The following is a 10,764-nucleotide window of genomic DNA, read 5'->3' on the forward strand; positions in this document are numbered from 1 at the left end:
AATTAATTCTCTTTTCTTCACAGGTAATGATGTCTGACACTGCCTCCCTCAGGAAACCCCAAATATGTGTAAAGAAGCCCTGCACCTCTGCACACCATTTATTATGCCTCTGGAATACTGAAAATAAAACATTATTGCTTCCACCAAACTAGAATGGTGGAGACAGGTCCATATCATCTTCAGGGCACACTGTATCTTCACTATCTTTGTCTCAGGTACAGTTTTCTCTGAAAACCTGCATGAGGAGCAGGGAAACCAGAAGAGTCCCTCAAGGAGAGACGGAAGAAGCCAGAGTGCAGAGGCATTTGTCCAAAATGGACACAAGAGGGTAAGTTGTGATCTGGAGGCGTTGTAGGCTATAGTGGCTGGAGAGTAGCACTGCGAAGTTCAGCAATGGAATAGCATGGGGTGTACACTTTGTTGTGGCCCCAGAAAATGGCTGGCAGCCCCATTGTTCTTGTGACTCTTCTTGTGAGGTACTGTGTGATGGGACTGGTTTGCAGAGCATAAGCACGATTTCCCAGCATTTCTCAATCTCTCTTGTGACCCAAGGTTAGAGTTGTTCACGTCCTTCAGGAACTCTGATCTGGTGATGGGAAGGGAATGTATGTTTTGGGGGTACCCACTTTACACAGGACATTACGAAGCAACAAAAAAATTCAGGAGCAGTCTGAGGAGGAACTTTATCTTCTAGATAAAACAGACAGATCCACAATTGCTGCTTCTTTTTGTTTTCCAGAGCATATAGTTGTCCTTTAAGAGGGCTCCCAAGTTCCTGGATATATGTGGACATCAGTGTTATTCCCGAAGGAGAGTGTCCCCTGTTGATAACTGTCCGATAGGCCTGCTTTCCTGTGACTGTAGGGCCATTACATTGAAAGAAGAGTGTACAGAGACAAGGAAAGGTTGTATGTGTGTCCTTGAGCATGCTGACTTTCTGGGGCATCCCAGTAAGGCACTGAGGAGCTAAATGACTTAGGGGTCTCAATGTCTACCTTGCTTCCCACTGTATGAGTGGGGGAATAATGTCTCCTTTGGGCAAATGAAATATAAAAGACGACTTCTTTTGTGGCCAAGTAAAAATTAGTTAGATAAACTGAACGTTCAAAGTTTAAGTTAAAAAAAACAATCAACCAAACGGGTTGCATGTAAAGACTCAGAAAACATCATGTACCAGGAAGATTTGTTGAAAGTACATTTTAAGTCAATTCAGGTAAACATACCAGGTAAGTTCTAGAAGTACTGTATATATCTATGCAGATATAGATATGATATTGATATGAGTCTATTGACCATTTTGACTGTTCTGTTGTTCATACTACTTATTTTCACATAAGATACGCAGATATGAATTTATCAAAAGCATAAGTATGGCTGGAGTCTTTTACAGAAATTTATCTGTCAAGAAATGTGCCACATTTATTGTGTCAGTTTCTAAACATGTGTTGTACCAGCTGATTCATCTGCATGGTTTCTGTAAATTCTGTTATTCATGGAATTCTGTAAGTTCTGCTATTTACATGGGTTGATCAATCAAGGCATCATCACGCAAACAACTTCTTCATGAGTTCTCATAATTCTGGCTTTGTCAAACAATATGTAAAATGTAGATATAAGCCTGTCTTGGTAGCTGAAAGGTTAGATACCATGCAAAGCACAACCTGCAAAATTTGTGCATTTGATTATCTCATAAATTTTTTGCTCTTTGTGAATAAAAAAGTGTTTGTTTTCTCTGTTCCTGTGCTTTTGGCAGGATGACTCAGTTCCTTGCATTTAGTGCGGCATGCAACACCATAGCACTAAATAGCTTTGATCCTATTACAGTTACCCAGTATCTTTTCCATCGGATGCTCATGAAGAGATAATTTTCCTAGTACAAGAAGTGGCCAGTGAAGTAAACCTGCCTATACTAAGTCCCCAAACCACTGATTGATAAGTTGCTATATCTGCAACTGTCTGACACCGTTGGGACAGATGGACATTTTGGTCTGAACTAGTATAGCTATTTTCATGTTTCATACCCAACCCCCTTTTCGTAGGCCGATACATATTTGTTCCTCATACCATCCACTTTTCAGATTTTTTATCACTGCATCTTACAGGTTATTGTGTTGCTGTTATTGCAGCACACCAGGAAGAATGAAAGGGGAAGAGAGGCAACTAACTTTTTGTTGTCCCCCATCAATTTAAACAGCTTCTGAAAATACAATTTTTCGTGGCTTTAGCCTTCATGTAGGATTCTTCCATTACATCTTCAGTGATGCAAAGTTGCCTGGCCTTTAAGATCATTAATCACTAGTAATTTTGTAAGTTTGGACTGTATCTTTAACTGTTCATGCAGGTCTCTGAAAGCCACAATGATACTCTATCATATACATTATCAGCGTTCATTATGGGATAAAACCTGTTCCCTGTGCTATAAATTATGTATTTGCAAAGTTGTGTGGGACTGGTTCTGGAGAAAAGGAGGAAAAGAAACACCATCCACAAGACGCAGAACTGTGACATGACTCATTGCAATTTAATGCCATGGTAACCCCACAGTTTCATTTGGTAATGTTCTGTTTATTGAAAGCTTTTTGGCATACAGTCTCCTATTCCATAGGCAGAAGAGTGAGAATTGCTCTTCTCAGATTAGACAGAATGATTTTTAGGCTCAAATGATCAGTGATGGTAGAATAAATGCATATTCATGAAAAGATGTATCTTCAAACACGTTTTTGAACTCAGCAAGTGTTCCTGCATTTAACAGAAACAAATGTATTGAGTTTTGAAAATATGTACTAAAAGTTCATCTTCTCAGCCTGACTTTAAATGACACTCTTTTCTAATGAAAGTTGAAAGATAATTTATGTAAAGAGAAAAGAAAGTGAATCTAAACTTGTCAAAAGTGTATGATACTGCATGCTGATTTTTCTGCATCACGGAGCATGAGTTTGACACTGCACCAAGGCCAAATAGAATTAATGATAATCTTTGAGGGATTCCTTTCTAAAAATATATTTGCAAGATTTTTTCACAGCTGTCAACTACCCCTGTTGTAATACTGGAACATGGGCATTGAAGATATCTTTCAGCTGACTGCTGAACACTGCAAAATGGTCAATTATATATATTGTGTATTTTGGGGGAAAGGTGATCTCTATCCTAAATTTATTGTTCTATCTTTTTTTCCAGCATAAAGCAGTGATATGATCATATCTTCAGGTTGTTTCAGCAGTTGTAAAGTTGGCAGCAATCCATATTCTGTGCAAGTTACTGACAAGAACTATTTATTACCCTATGGACTGTGGGGCTATTTCACCTTAAATGACAGGTTTTCTATTTCCTTCTGCCCTTCCTGAGGCAACCAAACTAGAAAGCAATTCATTACCAGGCCATGGTTTGTACCTTGGCATTGTGAAGGCAACAAACCACTTTTTTCCCAGGCAATTCTGGCAGCAAAACCAGAAGTAGAGGCAGGAGCAATTGAAACAATACAGATTGTTTGCTCCTACTTAGAGCTGGTCTCACACCTGTACTGTCTCCTTACAGAGCTTCTCCTTACAGCTTCTTTACAAGAGCAAATTATATTCCTTATTTAGAATGTTATCTAGTAGCAGCAGAGAGAAAAAATGGTGTTGCGAAAAAACAGCTTGACTTCCATGCCAGAATTGTTCAGCTAATAAAATGACGACGATTGTACATTCTGTCTGTTGCCAAACAGACAAAATAATAGTAACAAGTGGCCAAGACCAGATGGGATTTACACAAGATTTCCAAAAAGGCACAGGGGTGAAACAGCTGAACTATTGGCTGTGGTGTGTGGGCTCTTACTAAAACTGCCTTGCTTTTAGAGATCTGGAAGTTGTCTAGTAAAATGCTAATTTTAAAAAAGTGTTTCAGGGAACTGTGGCCCAGTAAACCTGGTGCCTGTACTGGGAAAAGAGTAGAAGCTAATAATGAGTAGAATTTGAGGACACACTGGTAAATATAACATACTGAGGAAAATAGCATCTGTAAAGGGAAGCTGTATTCCACAAACCTAGTGGAGAATCAAAAATAAGTGGATAGGTGGAAGAACCAGCTGGTATTGCCTTAATGAATATCTAAAAGCCATGTGAGAAGGTATATCACCTTTCTTAAAGAAGCTAAGTGTGTGTCTGTGTTGTCATGAGATAGTTCTGAGAAGTGATCCTGGACAAGGACAGGCCGATAATCATTGCTGCAAACATATGAGTGTCCCTGGGGATGGTCTCTGAGTGTCCAAAGTGGCTTGATCTGAAGCAAATCCCAGGAGCAGCTTGGGGGAAAGCTCAGTCCAGCAGCTCTATTTATATATATATATTGCATTAGAGCCCAGCACAGCCCTCCGGTACTGCCTCAACAGGCCTTGTGTCCTCACACTCCTTTTGTAACCTCACACCCCTCCTAAGTAATGTCCCATATACCCTTGCTATCCTTTGCTGTAGAGCCTGCTAGCAGGTTATGAAACAGCTAGCATTATTTTAAGTCATTAATGTACTGAGTAATGATTACCAGGGTGTCAGAAGGATCTCGCCTAGTGCTAAGGACGCTACTGCTTTTTGTAAAATATCTTCTACATCTGGGACATCAGCATTGCGCTTTGCTTGAGCTGTTTCCTATTCAAAGTAGGCAGTAAAGACAGAGTGGAGAAGTGACCTTCTGAAACACTCAAGATTGCTTTTCTCTATTGCCCTCCTATTGCCCATACCTGCTTCACCTTTCTTCTGTAGTCTCGACAGCAGTCAGCTGCAGAGGTCATTGAGCTGACCCCAGGGCTCTGCTCTTCTGGTGGCCACTCAGCACTACCTGGCCAGTCATCCAGTCCAAAGCTGCTCTCCAAGGCATCTTTGTGGATCTAAGCTGAATCCAGCTCCCTCAAGCACTGCTACTCTCCTTGCTGTGAAAATGTCTGGGAGGATGGATATAGGAAACAGTGGCATTTGTGAAATGTGCTGTAATTCTCTAGTTTTTAAAACAAACAAAAGTTTATATTGTCCTTTTCTTCCATATTTAACAGGGAAAACCCTGCACCAACTGTTTTTAGCTCCCTTCTCCTTCTTCCCAGATGAAACCATTTGAAGGAACTCCTGGATACTCTTGTGACAGCAATTCAGCAAGCCCAGGATTTTAGAGGAAAATGTAACATGCTGGATCGGATAGCCTGAGAGCAGCAAGTCTGCCACAGCTCCATGCCCTCAGGGCCAACCAGTACTGAGGCTGCAGAAGTATTCCCAGCAGGTACACACACACACAGAGCACATGTATACACCCCGTGAGGGAATCGCACAGCTGCACTCTGCATATTATTGACAGTGTTCACATATGCACTATCTCCATATTTACAGTACTTACAGCTACAAGTTTCATTTCAAAGGAAGAATTAAAAAGGCAGGGTGTAGAGACAAAGGAGGTAGAGAAAGGGCAAAAAGCACAAAATCCTTAGTAGGAAGGTGAGGCTGAAATTTTCACCTTTCATCCCTCCTAAAGGCCCATAGTGTTCCTGTACGAACTGGAGCCCTATTACCAGACTTCGTAAAATTAGAAACTCTTCCATAAATTGAGGACACTCATTTGCAATTGTCAATACCTCTTCGTAACTCAACTTCCGACAAGTGGTTTGCAGAGAACCTAGCCTTAGCTTTCCAATCTCGACCTGCTTCATGGTCAATATAGTTAGGACTCAGTTTATGGTGGCTAACAGTTTTTCAAAAGAAACCAACTCTACTTGCAAAGCCAATTTACACACCAGTCTTCACATACGCAACATTCTGTACGTATATCTCAGTCCATCACCCTGATTAGTCCAGGGGTTTCCCTCACAATATTCCAAAGGTTTGGTAAATAATTATAACAGAACACATTTGCAAAAAGATCAGTTCCCTCCCCATATTGGGAATATTGAATCTGCTATTTCGAGAATACTCACAGCTCAGCTGGCTCCTGCTGACTATGCCAGATATTAAAGGAACATACACCATGCTGGATCCGGCAGCCTGAGAGAGGCAAGGCTGCTGCAACTCTGTGCCTCCAGATCCATTGCCCCTGGTCCAGGTCCCCTGTAGCAAGGTTGAAGATGTATTCCCAGGAGGCACAAACACAAAAAGAAGAAAAGTATGTGCCCCGTACATGCATTTACATACATAAATGCATCTATACATATATAAATCTATATATACATACATATATACATACATACTTATATACATATCTATGTGACTGGACCTACAGGTCACAAACAGACACTTAGAGTGCTTACACAAACACAGACAGCACCGACAGCCTCATCCTGCCCCCGCCTCTGAGCAGGATGGGGGTCTACTAGCGAGAACATAAATACATATGTACAATGTGGATCCCTCCAGCAGCTGGGCTCAGACACTCGGTCTGTAGCTGTCCCTGGATCCCAGTCTCCCTAGTTGATGGCACCTGGACATAAGGATCCCCGAGGCCACAGCCCCACTCCAGGTGCTGGTACAGACTGTTGCCCACCCCCATGCAGCTGACCAGGACTCCCTTGCTCCCATAGCCCCCTCCCATGCTCTTGCCCCTCAAGACACAAGCGCTCTCACGCCCAGGGCTGGCCCCTGGAGGCCCACTCACCCCTTGCTCCCAGGCCATCTCACCTGCTCACCAGCTGGTCTGGCTTGATCTTCACTACAAATACACACACTTGCACACCCACACCCAGTTCAGTTATTGCATCATGGACACACGGGCCCTCTAGCCTGTGGTCTGACTCCAGGTGCTGCACTTACACCCCATACACACTGAATAGGGAACCCTCACCCAGGACAGAGCTAGAAAGGAGTTTAATAACAAGACAGAACAGACTGCAATGATCAGGCACAGGGCATGGCCAGACGAGTGTACTGACCAACCACTATTTACATGCCATTGGCCCTTTTTATCTCCTTAACCCTCTATTTTCCTATGTTTATTCCTGCCCAGATTACCTAACCCCTTCCTATTCCACACCTTTTGTTCTTCCCTTGAACATCCCATCACTGGCCTTGTGCGATACCAACTGCTCTTCCCCTGCATCCCACAATGTGCCCCACACCCTCCAGCAGCAAACCTCCTCAGTTCAAAAGGAGAGCTGCTCCCTGTGGCTCGTGGGGGTGGGTTTCACACCTGGATCCTGGACCTTGTGCTGCATCAGGACAGCCCTGGGAGGGGCCTGGCAAAGGTGTCTGTTCCTCAGGGGTCCCCGCTGCACCCTGTGCTCCTCTGGGCTGGAGGAGGAGTGCCTTTGACGGGCTGATGGCTCCTGTGATGGGCCTGGGAGTAGCTGGGCAGGGTGTTGTTTGGGCTCCCCCTCCTGCCATTGTCTCTCTGTGCTGCTTTGTGAGGTGCAGACAAGTTTTTATCACATAATCTAACACAGGCCACTCAGATGTCTCCTGCATGCTAGCTGGGCTTCCTCTGTGGGAACAACATGGCATCTGCAATAGGAGGTGGAAGAGAGACCTTAAGAGGCACACACAGATCTTTCATGATGTTTTGGGATTCATTTCTGTGACTGTCCTGCTCCAAGAAGTTGCTGGTGTCAGCTATTCCAGGGGTGGGATAAGCTCCTCAGTCAATCCCAGTCTCTGCTGTCCATCATACCAGTGGGGAAGAACCCTAGCTGCAGCCTCATGTCTGAAGAGGTTCAGCAGAAGACAGCCAAATAGAGGCAATGTCATGGCTGAACCAGATTGAAGCCCTATTTTCTTCTTTCTGTAAAATCATGAGTAGGTGTTGTGGTTCAACCTGGCAGGCAGCCAAATAGCATGCAGCCGCTCGCTCACTCCTCCCACCCCTCCATCCCCCCGCAGTGGGACGGGGAGAGAATCGGAAGGGTAGGAGTGAGAAAAACTTGTGGGCTGAGATAAAGACAGTTTAATAGAACAGAAAAGGGAAAATAATAATAATGATAGAATATACAAAATGAGTGATGCACAATGCAATTGCTCACCACCCGCACTGACCGATAATCAAGTAGCGATCACTACTTCCTGGATCAAGCCTACCATTCATATACTGAGCATGACGTCACATGGTATGGAATACCCCGTTGGCCAGCTGCGCCAGCTGTCCCAGCTGTGCTCCCTCCCAGCCTCTGCTTGGTAGCACGGAAGCTGTCCTTGACAGGGTACTTAGCAACAACTGAAAACCTCAGTGTGTTATCATTATTCTCATATTAAATCCAAAACACAGCACTAGAAAGAAATTTAACTCTATCCCAGCCGAAACCAGGACAGTAGGACTGAGCCTTTTCCGCTTACTGCTTTTGCTTTCCTTCAGGCTTAGCTGAGGCGTGATGGTTGTGAGTGAATTGTTTTAGCTATTTAATGTCTGTTGGAAATGTTTGCCCAGACCAGAGATGTTTTTCCTTATTGCTGTTGTGTTTTAAGACTTATCTGCAGCAAGGCACTGCTTTGTAATGGGCATAGTATGACATTCCAATAGTCTCTTCAGGGAATATTAGACAGTGTCCCCCTATCAGACTACCTCTGATGCACCGAAGGCAGAACTAGGCTGATGGGGGTGTAGAGGCTTGGTAGCACAGAGTGTGAGCAAGCATGGAAAAAGGGATGAGGGCAGGGCTGGTAACACACAGCTATGACGTGATCACGTGACAGGGATGGGGTAAATCACAGATGCATTTGGAGGGGAAGCAGAAAGAGTCAAACTTAGTGTTTTTACTGGTGTTAGCATAATGTCTGAGGCATCATCAGCATGTTGTTGTGCCATTTGTGAATGTTGTGATGCCAGATAGGCTAGGTGACAGCTTTCACATTTTTTCTGGTGGTGGTGTCACTTGAATGGCCCAATACCGTACAGAACCTGAAGAGACCAGATCTGTTGCAACCGTTCTGGTTGGCATAGCTCACCAGTGTCTTTGCACAGTGTCTGCAAGGTGTGGCAGGCTAACACAGAGAGGGAGAAGCTGTTGCCCAGCCTCTTCTTCAGGGTTTGACAACTCACAGTCAGCCTGCTAGACACAGCTGAAGTGTACATATGACCTGCAGCACCACAGTCAGAGGAGGTTTACTGTACTTGCCACAGCATTGCGCAGCCCTGTGACCACACCAGCTGATGAGGTGCTGTCTGTCCCACAGGAATAATGTTATCTGCTGCTGTTAGTGGGCTTACAATCTCCCCCTCATAGCTGAACTGCCCTGTTAGGTTGATAAAATGGACCTGTCAACCTCGGTTTCTGCAATAAACTGATACAGATCCCAGAGTTTGGAGGGCTTTTGCAACCCATGTTTTTTAATCCAGGGTTTCATCCTGTGCATACACTGCAAAGTAGATATCCTGTCTTTACACTGGAATGCAAGCAAAGCTATTTTCAAAGAAGGTAGCTACTATCTATAAAGTTTGTATCTGTGGACAGTAATGGTTTGGACTACGATCTAGTTAGAAGTCCACACAGTCCCTGAAAGAAAAAGATGCTTGAATCAGAGACAGGGAAAAAACATCATGAAAAGTAGGAAGCAGGGCCCCCAAAAGCCCAAATATTTCTTTGGCAGGCAAGGGGGTTTCTGAGCAAGGAGGCTTTCTACTGCTTTTGTTTCTGTGGCATACATGAAAACAGTATAAAGGCTGCATGCTGATTTGTCACCTTTTTTCTTCCTGCAAAAGGAACTTGGTAGCAGTACTTTTCACAAGTGGCAATCAATCCCACAGATGTCAGAGTGGAGTGTCTGACATGTGACTCTGGGAATGGGTTTGGAGATATGGTGACACTCAACTAGGACTGCAGTCAGGGGAAGCTGTCCTGTAAAGCTGTAAAATGCTTATCAAAGTCTTGAAATTGAACACTAAAAATAGTGACTAGTTTTGACCTTGATTACATATCAATGATGAAACAGTAACATGCATCTTCATGTTACTGGATTGCTGCTGAAAAAATAGCTTTGGAAACTTTATATACATATATGTGTGTGTGTATGTATGCATATATATACACATATGTGTGTATGTATATATACACACAAAGATATATATGTATGCATAAATTGCATACAGTAAATACATTCATATATAATGTTTCATACATGTATCTTATAACCTTGGAAAGCCTATGAGGAATTTAGTATTTCCATCTTCAAGCTTGGTTTGAATAATACTCATTAAACAGAAAACAAAAGGGAAAAATTACTGAATAGCTCTCAGTCACCGAATGCCATCTTTCATGTGTCTTAAATTAAGAATCACACCTGTAGAAAAACCCTAAATGGTATATAACCTAATACATAATCAGAAGTGACTGTGGTGGATTGAACACCAGTCATAATTCTGTCTTTTTCTAACCACTCAATGGTTGGGAAGCTTAATAATTATTTTTTTTAAGAGGAAATGGGAGGGTTGTGAATGGCTAGTAAACCATTTAGAATGATGATCAGTTCTGAGACATGCAATATTGTTTAGTCTAATCTGTGCTCACTGAGAAGTACAATGGCTGTAAGATTCATCTGAGACAGTGGTGTCTCAATACCAAATGGCACGTGTTGTGGGCTAGAGCACTCCTCTCAGAAGCAGCCAAATGAAGAAACTACAAACAGAAGCCTACTGTGAGGAAAGTGACTACATTTTGTTGTTTATCATAGCCGCCTGCTCTGGGCTTCTTCAAAACACTGCAGGTAGCACCACAGCCTCATTGTCCAGTTAACACTCGGGTATGAAAGGAAGAAGATGATATGAGACCTGAGAGGATGGGACAGATGAGGAAGAAAGTTTTAGGGTATGGCCCAACTCAAAATGAAGATA

The sequence above is a fragment of the Calonectris borealis genome, chromosome 20 (assembly GCF_964195595.1).
Source record: "Calonectris borealis chromosome 20, bCalBor7.hap1.2, whole genome shotgun sequence".
Taxonomy (NCBI): domain Eukaryota; kingdom Metazoa; phylum Chordata; class Aves; order Procellariiformes; family Procellariidae; genus Calonectris; species Calonectris borealis.